The sequence below is a fragment of the Drosophila gunungcola genome (assembly GCF_025200985.1).
Source record: "Drosophila gunungcola strain Sukarami chromosome 2R unlocalized genomic scaffold, Dgunungcola_SK_2 000017F, whole genome shotgun sequence".
NCBI lineage: Eukaryota > Metazoa > Arthropoda > Insecta > Diptera > Drosophilidae > Drosophila > Drosophila gunungcola.
Genome location: NW_026453173.1, coordinates 136,463 through 153,314, shown reverse-complemented (window position 1 = coordinate 153,314; position 16,852 = coordinate 136,463). Strand labels below are relative to the sequence as shown.

At 34.7% G+C, this 16,852-nt stretch overlaps 1 long non-coding RNA gene across 1 annotated transcript; it reads left to right on the top strand.

Moving 5' to 3' along the window:
• Window positions 1-8,654: 8,654 nt before the first annotated feature.
• Window positions 8,655-9,156, top strand: LOC128256405 (uncharacterized). Its single transcript, XR_008267774.1, has 2 exons — window positions 8,655-8,886; window positions 8,952-9,156. It is a non-coding gene; the product is annotated as an uncharacterized LOC128256405 (long non-coding RNA).
• The last annotated feature ends 7,696 nt before the right edge of the window (window positions 9,157-16,852 follow it).

Below are 16,852 nucleotides of genomic sequence, written 5' to 3'. Positions count from 1 at the left end.
GACTGTTATACTTTTAAATTTTTTGGACGTTTTTAATAGGATCTTGACAAAAATGTAAAATGTTAGGCGGTTCCTAATCTTAATGGGATCTTGACAAAAATGTAAAATGTTAGTTAGGCGGTTCCTAATCTCAGTCGAGCTACAACTGTTTTCCAAGAGTTATAAAATTTCTCTGGAGATTGGGGTTGTCATGCTAATTTCTAACTGTTTCTGAATTTTGTAGACATCACCTCGGGGATTTTTAAGTTGCGAGCCTAAATTTCAATTAAAATTCAAAGCGTCTTGATAAAAATCTTCATCTGAAATTATCGCCAAATTATCTGATCCTATCTGCACCTTATCTCTTTCCTGGTATTGGTCGACTTGAAATTTAAGGTTTTCTCTTTCTACATAACTATTCAAAAGACATCAAAAATTGCGCAGGTGGCATATAGAAAACAGCTGTTGTAGTGGTGGCACGAACAAAATATCGCTAAACATCGGTATTTTCCGGTATTTTTTTCTGAAAACGTTCGGGCGAATGGTTTTTAATCCATTTAATAATCGCATTTATTTTAAATGCGGCATTTAGCCTTATGGGATTCCCTGTGTATATAAATGCGCATTAGGCTAAATGCATTTTAATGCGCAAATGGAATCAGGCTATAAGAAACCAGTAGTGCGCGTTTAAATAAAGTTATTTTGCATTACTTATAGCCTGATTGATGATTTCAGTATTTCCGTGCCCAATAGTGAGCCAAGAGTGGATTTACTGAAATCAAGAAGACATTATCTTAAAACAAGACTGCTTTTTTATGACTGAACATACTCGAACTTAGAAAATGTCTTCTTGATGTCAGTAAATCTGTTCTTGGCTCACTATTGAGCACGGAAATACTGAAATCGAGACTGTTGAGAACGGATTTTTTTGTTCAGTAAAAATGACAAATTCCAATTTTTGTTTTATTTTGTTTTTGTTATTATTTTTTTTCCAAAAAATCAAAGAGGTTTTGCAATCGTGAAGTTCTTACGTCGTTCACAGTGTCTATTTCAAAAATTTGATTTTGAATAACGAACCAAGCCTGCTCTGATGCTTTTGGATAGCTCAGCGAGTATGCCATGAAGCATTTGAAACAAATACCTAAGCTTTGGAGAAATGAGTCACACTTTATGAGTGTCTTGTCCAGATACACGAAAAAGTTCAAGAACTCCAGTTTCGAGGTGGCGTGAATAATTATAAATGGCTGCACTGTTTTTCCTTCTCCATAATTCTGGGTAATAATTTGTTCTACCCGACCTTTGTAGTCATTTAAGCTCGAAGGCGAATTATCATCGATAGCTGTGCATCGGCAATTGTTGGTTTCTGATTCCTTTTCCCGTTTCGGTTAACAGTGCGACCAACGGGCGGCAGGATGGCATTCAGCAGTATTAGGGTTAAATAGTCCTTTGCATCTAAAAAATATAAATATATGGAGTTACGATGCTGATTACGTTTGCATAAAGAATAAGTTTACCATTGCTTTCATTTTCCATTTGAAAAATTGTTCCCTGCAAGCTTCGTTGAGTATGTGAGATTTGAAATACACGGAAACCCTGCTCTTGAACCGGTCCCATTTCTTCTAAAAATAAAAAAAAAAAAACAAGAAAGGAAACAAACTTCGGCAAGCCGAAGTTTATATACCCTTGCAGCTATTGCGAAAATTAAATATTCCTGAAAACATGATATTTCTGCGCATATGTTTAATATGTTTATTTAATAGTTCCTATGGCAGCTATACGATATCGTTTTCCGATCTTAATAAAATTAAAAGCGTAACGCTGAGCTGTCAAATTATGAATAAGTCCAAGAAGAATTTTTAAAAAAAATTATAAAATTGTATAGTTTCATTTTTTTAAAATGTATTTTTTTTCAATATTTTTATTGTTTCCATGGGAGCTTTAGTTATAGTCGTCCGATTTTGATGAAATTTGAACCGTAATTCTCAAGTATTTAACCATTACTACATGTCGAAGAACTACGAAAAAAATAAAAAAACAAAAAACTTATAATTTTTTTCATTTATTTTTCCGATTATATTAAAAATTTCAAATTTTTTCTTAAGGCTTTCGTTGACAGAATGTAGGATGCTACATTTTAAATTACAACTAACAATACGTGCTAATTATACAATCTGTAATAGGCAAGGCTGTATTTTCGTAAAAATTACTACACTCAACTATATAGTATTACAATCTGCAGTTTATCAAATTTTGTAGAACTTTTAAGAGGTTTAGAAAATTTCAAAAACGCAGAAGTCGTTCAAATATTAAAACAATAAAATCACAAAACTGTACTACAAAGCAACTACTACCTGCAACAATCAGCAATTCAGGAAATTTTGTATAATATTTAAATGTTTGCAAAATTCCTGCTATAACATACTGTAGTAGGCGTTTAAATATTAAAACAATATCTTTAAAAAATATTGCAAATGTTTTAAATTCGACTTCCAACTTTGATTGTACTTTGATGTACAATCTACAAAATAAAGAGTACAGTAAAGCTGTAAAACATTTGTTTAGTAAATGTTTAGCTCACCATGTTTATACCCTTGCAGAGGGTATTATAATTTCAGTCAGAAGTTTGCAACGCAGTGAAGGAGACATCTCCGACCCTATAAAGTATATATATTCTTGATCAGCATCACTAGGCGAGTCGATCTAGCCATGTCCGTCTGTCCGTCCGTTTTAAAGCTATCTGCATAAAACTTTCCCAAAAGTTGTCTTTCTATTGCAGGTAGTATATAAGCCGGATCGGACGACTATAGCATATAGCTCCCATAGGAACAATCGAAAAAAAAAATAAAAAAAATTTATAACTTTGCTGTTTTTTAATTTTTTGTTTATTTCTTCGACATATAGTAATGGTTAAATATTTCATAATTACGTTTTAAATTTCATCAAAATCGGACGTCTATATCATATAGCTACCATAGGAACAATCGGAAAAAAATACAAAAAAAATATAACTTTGCTGTTTTTTTTTAATTTTTCTATTAGTTCTTGGACATATAGTAATGGGTAAATATTTCAGAATTACGTTTTAAATTTCATCAAAATCGGACGTCTATATCATATAGCTCCCATAGGAACAATCGGAAAAAGAAATACAAAAAAAATTATAACTTTGCTGTTTTTAAATTTTTCTATTAGTTCTTCGACATATAGTAATAGTTAAATATTTCAGAATTACGATTTAAATTTAATCAAAATCGGACGACTATATCATATAGCTCCCATAGAAATAATAAAATTATATAAAATAACTATCTAATAATTGAGCTGCAAATCATCATTGCTTCAATGTTTTTAAACATATACGCAAGTTAATCATTATTTTAATGTTTTAAAAATTTAATTCTAGCAATAGCTGCAAGGGTATATGAACTTCGGCTTGCCGAAGTTTGCTTCCTTTCTTGTTTTAATATGTCATCAAAGAATCACTTCACAAAACTTAACAATTTCACTAGGAATGTTACTGAAAAGGTTTACAGAATGTAAAATGCGCAAGGATAAATAATTTTTCCTGTCTTGACAAAAAGAGGGGCGATATATATTGAACAGTTAAATTTAAAAATACTGAAATCAATAAAATGTACTTTTAAACTACCGCGAATCGTATTTGAACGCCAAAAAACCACGTACGCTGATTGTAAAGGTATAATCACAAATACAGATTACTCTCTTTAAGCTTCCGCTCTTCTCGTTCTCTCTCTCTCTCTTTTCATCTTTTTGTTTCTTTTCCTTATACTGTGCAAGAACTAACTGTTAACAGAACACATCTGCAAAGACAGTGGGCAAAATATTGGGTTGGCAAGAAAGGCATGTTGTTTTTTTAGTAATCTAATTTTTTTTAGTCTAATTTATTTACGACTAATCGAGCACCGGGGTCACACTTTTTAGTATCCTTTTAAAGCTTATTGTCATAGATACTATCGACGAAAATTTGGTAATTATTCGATAACATTTGTGGAAGCTATAGCAAATTAAAGATGGAGGACCAAAGTGAGCATTTTCGGCATATTTTGCTCTTTTACTTCCAAAAAGGAAAAAAAGCGGTTGAAGCTCGCGAAAAATTGTGCGAAGATGTCAACGCTGGTTTGCCAAATTCAGGCTTGGAGATTTTGGAGTTAAAGACGCCCCACGTTCTGGTCGACCATCGGCCGTTTTCGACGAACAAATTCAGGCTTTGCTGGATGAAAACCGTCGTTATTCAACGCGGGAGATGTCAGAGAAGCTCAGTGTGTCGCATACAACGGTTGAAAACCATTTGAAGAAACTTGGCTACGTAAGTAAGCTCGATGTTTGGGTTCCGCATAACTTAAAGGAAATTCACCTAACTAAGCGTATCAACATCTGCTATTCTCTGCTGGAACGGATTAAAAACGATCCTTTTTTTAAGCGGATCATTACTAGCGACGAAAAGTGGGTTGTTTACAATAATTTCCAACGAAAAACATCATGGAGCAAGAAAGATGAGCCAGCCCAAGCCACATCAAAAGCCAATATCCATCAGAGGAAAGTTATGTATGCTGTCCGTTTGGTGGAATTAGAAGGGTGTAGTGCACTTTGAGCTGCTGGGACGGATGCTGATCGAGAATATATATACTTTATAGGGTCGGAGATGTATCCTTCACTGCGTTGCAATTATAGTACCCTCAACAAGGGCCTAAAAAAATTTTATTTCTCAAAATATTTCTTAAAACAAAAAATATGTATCTTAAAAACAAGATAATTTCTCAGAGCTCTTCCAGGGGACACGTCGCGACGGGGAAAAGGTGTATAGGTGGGTAAGGGGGAGAGCCGGGAAAGAAGATCCTGAATAAAAGGCTTAAAGCTAAGCTAGTCAAATGCTTAACCATTTTCGTAACAATCAGCCCTGTTTTCATATCCGAAAATACTCACGGAATCGAATTTGCCTCTGTTAATTTTCTGTTAAAGCCTAGTACTCAGATCGACACACTGATACGCCAGCGTAAAAAGATTATTCTTTCTAGTGTGTCCGAAGTTTTGTGCTTACGGTCTATCAGACAGCTGGGCTTTTTGACAAATGGAAAACAATTCAAAATTAACCGGCCAGCTTGCAGTTATATTTGATCAAAACAACAAAAATGGCATATAAATGGATCGGGACTATTTTGTGGTCAACATTGTAATGTTTTAGTACAGTTTGCTGAGTTCTTTGGTTTTTCCGTTCATTTTTTGGTCCAAAAAAATACAATGCTTCGACAACTCCAACCTCAAACGAATAAATATTTTATTCGCCGGGGCCTGGCGAACGTTCACCCAGAGAAATCAATCAGCGCTTTGCAATTTTCTGGTATTTTTTCGTCGTTCTGAGTACCGGTGTGAAAAAGGCACTGACGAAAAGTGTACGCCGGTTATTTGCCTCTCGCTCTCTCCCATAGCTGGCATCCGGATTTCGTCGATCTGAGTACTAGGCTTAACTTAAATAAAATTAAAAAATAATAAGTTAACGTGCAAATGATTCTCTTACCTTAAGCCTAGTACTCAGATCGACGAACAATTTCGCCAGCGAAGCAATTTTATTCTTTCTAGTGAGTCCGAAGTTTTCTGAGTTCTCCCGAGTTCATGTGCCTTGGTCATAATGTCAACCAGTTGGGCTCGTTCACAAAGAATTAATTTGCGAAAGCAAAATCGAAGATGTTGAATATAAACGACGCCAGGGTTAAAATTGGTAATGCATTGGTGGCTAATATGCGGCGTTTTCTTGTTTTTTTTTTTTTTCGTTTTTCCCTCCATTTTGCTTGCAAGCTCAAATCCAACAACACTAAAGATTAAATTTTTTATTCATTTCGCCAGGGACTAACATTCATCGAGAGTTCATCACAGAATGTTATATGGACTCACTTTCAACTCTAATTCGGAAACTTATTAAAAATAGGAATATTTTATAAGGAAATCCAGAAACTTTTTTGAGATGAAAAATTTTATATGGACGATCACAAAATAGATTATATAATCATTTACAATAAATAATAAAATTGTGGAAAGTAAAAAGAAAGAGGTTCAACCTGCTAAGGCCATTGTAATAGCCGGACTCTTGCAATAAAAAAATCTCACAGATACGGGGATCCTTGCTCTTGTTTTAAGTCATTATTTTTTTAAAAAATTTCGGGGCGAATGATTTGAAGTCGAATTTAATTTTCGCATATGTTTAAAATGCAATATGAGGATAAATGCGTTTTAATGCGCCATTGCAATCAGGCTACGTCAAATCTAAAAACTATTTACAAAAGAAAATTGTATATTCAGTTAAATCCAGAGTTAATTCATTTGCGAAAAGTGATATAATTACAAATCAAAAAAAGAACACCTCTAAACGTGGTACAGATTTGAGACGATTTTGTGACAAAAAATTTATAAACATTCGACTAAAGTTTATTTATAACTTTTTAAATGTTTCCATTCGGACCGCTTCATCCAGGTATTTTGCCTACACAGGCATTTTTTTAACTCAGCGTGACGAATGTTGAAGGTACGATCGCCACGACTTTTTTACCTCGTCAAGATGTGTTTTTGTTTAATATCAGAATTTTTTTTTGAAATATAGTCAAAGTACCCCAATATTGTGACCACGGTTTTTACAAATAAAAAAAACGATACCTTTCGGCCATCACAGCAGAATTTCAAGTCTACGGCTATATAAAGTAGTCTCCTGTGTAAATAGGCTATTATAGTCTGATTCCATTGGCGCATTAAAACGCATTTAGCCTAATGCGCATTTATTTACACAGGGAATCCCATAAGGCTAAATGCCGCAATCAGTTTCCCTTCCTTGTCGTCCAAGTTGGCAAATGCCTCGGTCGCATTATAGATGTCCTGCTGAGCACTACAGAGTTTAGTAAACTTACTCATGTTCATTTATTTTGATTCATTTCTTTAGGATTTGCCAAAATGCAAAAGTAAACAAACCCAGATCAGCTGCTCGTGCCACTCACATCTCGAAGTAGCATTAGCTAAATGCTAATGCGCCAATGGAATCAGGCACATTTAAAAAGTCCACTAATGCGGCAATAAAATCAGGCTATTAAGCATGATTTTCCGATTGTGCCTTGAAGCCTAGTACTCAGATCAATAAACAATTTTTCCAACGAAGAAACTTTATTATTTCTAGTGAGACCGAAGTTTTCAGAGTTCAATCAGCTGGGCTTTTTGACAATGCAAAATCGAAGATGTTGAATATAAAAGACGCCAGCTGGGCTTTTTGACAAACAAATCAATTAATTAATTAATTTGAGAATGCAAAATCGAAGATGTTGAATATAAACGACGCCAGGCTTAAAATTGGTATTGCATTGGTAGCTAATATGCGGTTTTTTTCGTGTTTTTGCCAAATTTCCCTACATTTCGTTTGCAAAGTTCAAATCTAACAACACCAAAGATTAGATTTTATATTCTTTTCTCCAGGGGCTGACAAACGTTCATCGAGAGATCATCCAGACGTCTGGCAACGCTCTGCACATTTCTAGTATTTTTTCGGTCGATCTGTGTACCGACGTGCAAAAAGGCACTGTCGTAAAGTGTCCGCCGGTTATTTGCCTCTTGCTCTCTCTCATAGGCGGCGAACGGTTTTCGTCGATCTGGGTACTAGGCTTTAAGAAAGAAGGACAAAAAAACGTTAAAGAAAACGTAATTAAATTGTAAATTTTAATATTTTTTGCTTATAGATTATTTGTTTTTACTTTAATTCGTAACGTTACGGATTTCACGCGAATTTTAATTTTATTAACGACATCACAACTCCTTTTTTATAAATGTTACCAGTTACCATATTACTTATCCTGCAAGTACGGCAGCACAGACTGCATACCCATTTCTTCCAACGCATCCTTCAGCTTTTTGTGCAATTCTATATCCATGTTTGATTTTATTTGCTCTATGACGCGGATCCTTTTCTTGGACTTCACGTTTTTAAAGTAAGGCATCTTTGCGATCGTCTAGCCGAAAAGAAGATATCAAGCAATAACACAGATGTGTATCGATATACATAAATGCGAGTGTTTTTACAAAATTAACGTGTTATCGTATGACTGCTAGTAAAACAACGCTTAACTTATAGATTTTAAAATTTGTTTTTATAAATCTGGTATTATCTACAGACACTATAATCAGAATTAAAGCGATAAAATATTGTTTTCTCTGTGTATTATGGATGACCTGATCGAAAACTGAGTGAAAAATCTTTCAACCCAGTTTGTTGGAGTACGTTTCGCCCATTGTATTGGTTCCGAAGAAGGATGGCAGCAAGCGGCCATACTGCGTTTACAGGCGGTTGAACGCAAATATAGTCAAAGATAAATTTTTCCATGTTCCAGTTGAGAATTTGAGAAAAAAATCGATGTTTTTATGAGCCTTTCGGAATTTTAAATTCGTTAGCTGTGAGATTCCTTTATGCATTTCTACTGGATACGATGCAAGATGGAAACCATGGACTGAAAAAAATTATTATTTTTTTTTTAATTTATTGAAAAACAAAACTTTTGGAAATTTAATATTATTATTTTTGTTTGATATCAGAAGTGTACTACAAGCAGCAGTTGCAGATCGAGCATGAACTCTGTGGCGTCTTACTTTAAAAGAGCCGTCATGTATGATTCAAATTCAAACGCTGAACAAGCAGCAACATGTTTTGAAAATGAGCTGGCCAATTTTCCAGTTAAAGAGACCGCAAGTAATCAACCCGTAGCACCGGATTCAAGTTTACAGGATACTTTGTTCGATTTTTTGGGTGAGCGTTCCATGAATAAATTTGTAAACTCAAGAGTCGATGCAATTTTAACTAAGAGGCAGTATCTGGAAAGGGCAATTGTCAGACAAGATATCGACCCTCTATTATGGATGAAGGTATGCCTTAATTAAAAGTGCCGAGTTATAAATTGCATATAATTAAGTATATTACTTTTTTCCAGGTGAATTAAACTGATTTCCCTGCCATTGGGAGCCTTTTCGCCAAATATCTTTGCATTCCGGCTACGTCCGTGTAGTCTGAAAGAACATTCAGCAAGGCGGGCCAAATAATATCGGAGAGGCGAACCCGGCTCAAAGAAAAAAATGTTAACATTCTTTTGTTTTTAAATCGCAACTCTTGGCTGAAATAAAGCATATTTTATTGTATTCGTTTCATTCTTTTTTTTTTAAATCGTAACTTAGTTAAAATAAAGCATAATATTTATATATTTGCTTAAAAAAAATTTTTTTGTTGGGCTACACTATCGAGCCACTATCGATGGCACTATCGACACTATCGATGGTTTAAAATAAACTATCGTCGACTATCGATGGCGCCCACTATCGATAGTTCTCCTTACTACTACACTTAGTGTAGTAGGCTCATACAAACACTAACACACATATATTATTATACCGATACTTACACAATACAATTAATTATACAACACCAATATACGATACTTATGTTAAAAGTTATGTTAAACCTATATTAAGTAACATGAACTGTATGAGGATCTCTCCGAGAGGTCATTCTAAAACTTGGAATGTGAGCGAGTGGAAGCATTAAGACGTGTGAGAATAAAGAGTTGATAAACGCCTACCAAAGAAGTTTTGTTTGAAATATTGTCAAAGTACCCCTATGTTATTGGAAAAAAAAATTTTCCAATAAGATCTTTAGCTTTTTATCTTGGCAGGCATTTTTTTGCAGCGTGCCGAATAAGAAAATTTAAATAAAGTGTTTTTTTTAGTAGAATGCTCAATGATTTTTCGTCAGAAAATTTGATATCATAAATTTGTTTGGGTTGCAGTTCCAATCCCTAAAGATTTTTTGAACGAATTCCCTCAGGAATCCTGACCGAAATCATAGTAAAAACCATCAGAAATTAAATTTATAAACATTTATTAAAATTAATGCTATTAACATTTATTTTTGTTGTTTTTTTTTTGTTGTCGTTGTTTTTGGCGCAGGCTAAGGCGTGCGCAAGAGACTTTTCCGCCGGCTGCGGTATCTGATATATTTTACTCAAATATACACACCGACTATCACCAAAAAGAACGCTGGAAAGCGGCAGGTTGTTTCGCTTCAGGTCATCTTCTTCATAAATATTTTACTTACATAGGCGGTTTTAGACGACGAGCATATTTTAAGCTCCAACGCTACCAGCTCCTCATCACTTTCGGTCGGGAACGAATCGTGGACCTCTGCATCCTCGGACTTTCCCTTAAGGAAAATCTGCAGCATGGCAGTTTTGAAATCTGTTGCTTGCATTCAGCTAACTGGGTCTTATTTGCCTCTATGGTCCTCGTGTTGGCGTTCAGTTTTCCCTCCAAGTCACGAACCCTCACCTTTAGCTCTTTGATCTGGTCCTTTAGTGAGGATCCTGCTAAGGGATCGTAGCTGTTTTGCGGGGTTTCCGTCAAAAATCGTCTTCTTAGAAATACAAATTTTATTAATATAAAAATTAAATTAATTCGATTTTATTTGGTTTACTTACCATCCAAGGAGAAAATGAGCTTTTGAATTTTATTAGGGGTTGCCATCTTCCTAAATGCTATATTAAATACATAAATGTTTATTTATTATTTATTTATTTATATTTATGAACTTACCTGATTAATTAAAAATCGCTTAAAGTTTTCACTTTTAAAAACACTCTTACTCTTTTCCAGACGAATTCAAGTGCAAAGGGAATGGGAAGAACGGAAACGAAACCGAAAATTCTGCCTGGCGCGTGCCAAGGTATATCCGACCATAACAATGCCTTGTGGTTAAAAACACATGAGGCAGATAATCAAACATGAACAATTTGGCGTTGCCCATAGCAACTTTACAATAACTTCCAAAATGTTATTACATTTAATCAATAAAAATCAGTTATATATAATCTTAAAAAAAAAACATACTAGAGCTTTTAAAAAAGGGTATTCAAAAGTCTACACAGTACTTTTTGTTCTTAACATTTTGAATTTTTTATTGTTTTCTCCGTTTTCTCTCCGTCTAACCCTCTCAGCCGCTGCTCCGAATAACTTCGAAATAAACAACAACAAAGAAGTTCGAACTTCGGCAGTGGCAGAAGTGCCGACAGAATTTTGAACTTCGCTAGAAGAAGCCCTTGTTTTTCGAACATGCCGACCAGGAAAAAGCAGGGAAGGGAAGTTCAGAACTTAAGGGCCCCATATGATTCTGATATAGAAAACAAACAAAGCACACAGTGGTGGACCCCTTATCTTAGCTTACCGCCATCTTGAATTCAGTCAATGGAGCGCCAGTCAACATCTTCTGGAAGGGAAATCCTTTAAGGTTTTTATTTTATTATGACTAATGGTTTCTTAATTCGAAATTACGGTTTATTAAGACTAATGGTTTCTTAATTCGAAATTACGGTTTTAATCTTATTTTAATCGGACTACGATATCATATAGCAACCCTAGAACATCATTTTTTTTAACAAACGTAGTTGTTTGACGGTTTATTAAGACTAATGGTTTCTTAATTCGAAATTACGGTTTTAATCTTATTTTAATCGGACTACGATATCATATAGCAACCCTAGAACATCATTTTTTTTAACAAACGTAGTTGTTTTAAACAATATCTAATTTTTTCAATATCTGCATGGGCTTATAAACTTTGGAGTGCCAAAGCTTGCTTTATTTCTTGTTTTCTCAAGTTTTCCTTGCCAAATTGGTGATTCATACTTTACAGAGAAATTTCATACCCAGCCAGTGTTAACTGCTCTGAACTGAAGTTGCCGTTTTTGTTGCTTAATAACTTTCGAAAACGATTTTTTAAAAAAACTTGCTATATACCAAAAGTTGAGTAATTTTAGGAGCTAAAATAAAAAATTAAACAACCTGCAAAAAAGACGTAAGAAAAAAAATCTAAATTTAGGTTTAGGTTTTTATTATAATTTCAGTCAGAAGTTTGCAACGCAGTGAAGGAGACATCTCCGACCCTATAAAGTATATATATTTATAGGAAATCGGTGATCTGGTTCGTCTGCCATTATGGAATTCTGTTTTCTTCAGCGCAGCGAGTCGCAATGATTTCTCTGCACGGGCGTCTGTTCAGTTTCGCCATAGAGTAAGAATTACATTTCTTACTCTATGGTTTCGCAGACTTTCTTGAACTGCCTGAATGTGTTGCCATCGTTGGTTTTTCAAAATTTTGTTTAGGTTGGTCAATTACCAAACCATTTGGGGCTCGCTACTGCGCTGAATCCTTTTGCTGGCCTTTACCAGCATTGTATTTTATTGGCATAAGTAAATGTTCGGTCAAAATACCCGTAGTTGCTTCCATAAGTTTTATTTTCTTTGTGAATTGAAAAGACTTATCTACGGAAATAGTTGGTCGTCCTAATGCATTTTAAGACGTAGTTGGCTGCTCAATTTGTTCATTACAAAAATTTTATTTTCTTTGAAGCCACGATTTATTTTTTTTGTAATTCTTTCTTTAATTCGTTTTTTGTCATTTCACTTTTCTTTAAAGGCTCTATAAAGACGTTTTAACGAATTATCGTTTATAAATATACTTGAACATGTATAAGATTTGTCACAGCTAACACAAACGACTTGTCATCACAGCTTTTTAAAAATATATCAAACAAACCACAATAAGGCAACTCTATTTTATGATCTATTTCACTTTTCACTACATGTATAAGCTTTATTTACCTGAACTCAACACCATGACTAATAAATTAAAACTAGTTGGGAATTAAACTTTGTTTCTGCTTTATTTACCTGAACTCAACTCCATGACTAATAAATTAAAATTAGTTGGGAATTACACTGCTTTTCTGATATCCTTACAAAGTGTAATTATAATTTACAATAAATAGGTACATACATATGTTACAAAAAAATCTATCCACCTGCAGCTTTCATCGTGTCTAGTGCATTAAAGTGCAGCTCAAAGTTATGTGAGCAAAAGATATATATTTCTAGAATGGGTATTACAAATTTAAATAGTCATTTTGAGTTTTAGTTTCATTGTTTCGTATTAAAATTGTATTTTTATACCATTGCAGAGGCTATCATAATTTCAGTCAGAAGTTTGCAATGCAGTGAAAGAGACATTTCCGACCCTATAAAGTATATATGTTCTTGATCAGCATCACTAGGAGAGTCGAGTTAGTCATGTCCGTCTGTCCGTCCGTCTGTCCGTCTGTCCGTCCGTTTCTACGCAAACTAGTCTCACAGTTTTAAAGCTAACTGCATGACATTTACCCACAAGTTGTCTTTCTATTGCACGTAGTACATGAGTTGCAATATAGCATATAGCTCCCATAGTTCTTCGACATTTAGTAATGATAAAATATTTCAGAATTACGGTTTAATTTTCGTCTAAATCGGACTACTATATCATATTACTCTAATGGAAACAATAAAAGTATTATAATTTTTTTTTAAATTTAACTTTTCTATTTTTTATATTTTTTTTAGTTTTTTTTTACCTATTTTTAATTTGACAGTTCAGAATTACGCTTTTAATTATATTAAAATCGGAAAAGTATCGTATAGCTGTCATGGGAACTATCGAATAATTGAGCTGCAAATCATCATTGCTTCAAAAGCTTTTAAACATATACGCAAGTAAAACATAATTTTAAAATATTTAACTTTTGAAAAAGCTGCAAGAGTATATGAACTTCGGCTTGCCTTGCTTCCTTTTCTTCCTTTCTTGTTGAAATAGTAATATTTGATTGTTCACACTTAAGATTTAAACTGAATTCAAATCGGAAAACGATGTCAAATAATTAAGCTGAAAATCATCAATGTTACAAATATTCACATACAAATCGAAATTTAAGTGTTCTCAAGAATATTTAATTTTGCAATAGCTGCAAGGGTATATATTATATACACTATATAACCTTCGGATTGACGAAGTTTGCTTCCTTTCTTGTTTTTGGTAAAAAATCAAAACGTTCAGTTTGTCGAATTATTTACGCCCCTTTTGGTATGCATAACATAACAAGTGTAAAATATAACAAAATAGCTCAAAAGTTATTAATTTTACAACGTGTTTTGAGCAAAGGAACAATTTTGCGGTGGATTAAAACGTTTGACTTTTACGGCATGGTTGTATTCTGGCTTTAAATACGATTACAAAACTAGTTAAGTAAAATGACTAAAGTGTTGTGAGTGTTAAGGTACGAGTGGCCTCTGCATCTAGTTTGCGTAGAAACGGACGGACAGACATGACTAGACGGCCGGGCAAACGGAAATGGCTAGATCAATTCTCCAAGAATATCAAGAATATATATATTTTACAGGTTTCAAACTTTTGACTTAAATTATAATCCACACTGAAAGGACCTCCAAAAGAGTGTCACGTTTCAAAAGGAACGACTCTACTTTATTTTATTTTTCACACAGCGCCCATTAAATGTTTTTGGACTGTTGCAGACATTAAACATTTAATTAAAAAGCAGTTCCACTTACACACATTCCTGAACTACATTTTTACGCTTAAAATTGGGAATTTGCACGTTTCCCTTAGTGGCTCGGCAGTGCTTCGCGCATTAACCACCTTTTCCCAGGTTACTGCCCTAAAAGGGGGGGGTGGGCGATGATGAATTCATAAACATAAATAAACCATTTATTCAGTACGCAGTCATCCGTTTGATATTGCGGTTACCATTAATAGTGGTTCCGCTGGCCAGTCTGCCATCGGCGACCGACACCCAGATCCAGTCCTGTTTGTGGCTAACCTGGCGGTTCTGGAGCGGGGCGAACATCAAGCAAACGAAGCAATCAAAATAATGACGGCAAATGCATACAACGAAAATAATTGCCGGTAATCCTTGGTTGCTAATTTTCGCCTGCTTCGTTGCTGTTGATGGTTATTGCCCGTGGTGTTGGCTTTGCCTATTACTCGCACACATCTGCAGAGTTTTAGCGCCATTCGCAGTGGCGCTTTTCATTATTTATGAAAGCTTATTTGGCATGAAAAGTGGCGGGGGTCCCGTGACCCCACCGGTGTGGCCCAAGCTGCCCACATATGCAGCCCCGCCCCTCGCACCACCCTTACATCGCGAACACAAACAAACAAATGGGACGATGTGCTGGTAGTTACGTTTTCATTTATATTAAAGTCCCGGTAAGTTTGTTCTGCTTTGTGTGTGGCACGGCCGCCTTATTTTACTTAGTAGTGGGTGGCTGCACCCACTCTTCACCATGTATCACCCGCCCTCCCGGGCGTTTGATTAAATTCGTATTTGTTTTATGGCCTGTAATTCGGAGCAATAAATTACGGGTGGCATGCAGGAAAGCCAACGGTAGAAAATGCATTAGGCGCGATCCCAATTTATCCGGTGCAGGATTTATATAAATATATGTACATACATACCTAAATGAAACATGGTCTTATTTAACAGTAGAAATGTTGTCTATTTTCGGTTGAGATTTTGAACACTATCAAACTGTTATGAAACGAATTTTCCCTGCTTTTATTTTATTAAATTCAATAAGATAACGGTTAAAAACTTAGCTGAACCTTAAAATAATAGCTTACATATTTTGTATGAACACATATACATAAAAACTGCTCTTCCTTTCCTTCTAGGCCTCTGGTTCGCGGAAATGAAAATGGCCGACATGTTAGTCCAAATTTTTTCGCGCCAAAATTTTTGTATATACAGCGGCTCACAGCTTATTTGATGCCGAGCCTATTTATAACTGTATTCCGCTGTAGCTTTTGAACGTTAAGAGCTATGTTAAAAATTTAAATGGCTAATAATAGATTTATATATCTAGTGTAATAAAGTAACATCCTTTATTTCATAAAAAAAAAGTCAATGGGATAATATAAAAAAAAAACAACAATTTTCCAATTTTATTATTTTGTCTTAAATAATTAACATAAAAGTCTTAAAAATACTTTCAGTATTTTGTAGGATAGCCCTTGGCCTTAACGACCGCATTCAGGAGTGATGGCATTGAATACACCAGTTTTTGGTTCGTTTCTGGTCCTTTTTTGGACCACTCATCGAAAAGGGCCTCTTTTAGCTGTTCCTTGCTAGTAATATTGTGGTTCCGTATGTTATTATCCAGTAACGCCCAAAAATTCTCTATAATCATTCATATCTGGTGATTGTGCAGGCGGCGTCTCCATATGAGGACAGTTATATACCAACCAATTCTGCACAATTGAGGCTTTGTGCTTGGGGTCATTATCCTGGTAGTACCTAAAACAATCACGTATTTGAAGCTTCTCAGCACTTTGAAGCAAATTTTTCCTCAGTACATCAAGGTACATGTTTTTGTCCATTATGCCCTATATAAACACCAAATTCCCAACGCTGGCTGCCGACATACAGGCCCAATCCATGACGCTTACTCCTCCATGTGGGCTTAAGGCTCTCCTTTTGGAGCTCGGTATTTGGCTTTCGCCAGACGTATGTCATTCCGTCAGATCCAAATATGTACATATGTAGATTAGACTTAATCAGGTGCCCTGTAATAAAGTTTGCTTCGTTTCTAGTTTAATTTAATTTAGTTCGATTTAATTTAGATTTTGGCGCTTATTCTCGAGATCCCGTTCGTCACGTCCAGCTCAGTGATATACCGAAATTTGATTAGAAACAATTTTAAAAGAACAGAAACAAATATGCTGTGCCTTTAAAAAAAGGTACCGAAGTTCTTAGAATACATCGATTCTGACTAATTCCACTTAGCTGGGCTTGTTCAAAAACATACAAAAATTCAAATGTATGCCGCTAGTTTGCAATTAAAATCTAAACATTGTATGTGTTTATGAATAACACTGGTCGACAAGTTTTATAAAATATTGAATCCAGTCGATTTGATAGTATTTTGGTGCGTTGATTTTAAAAATGAACACAAGAAGATTTTC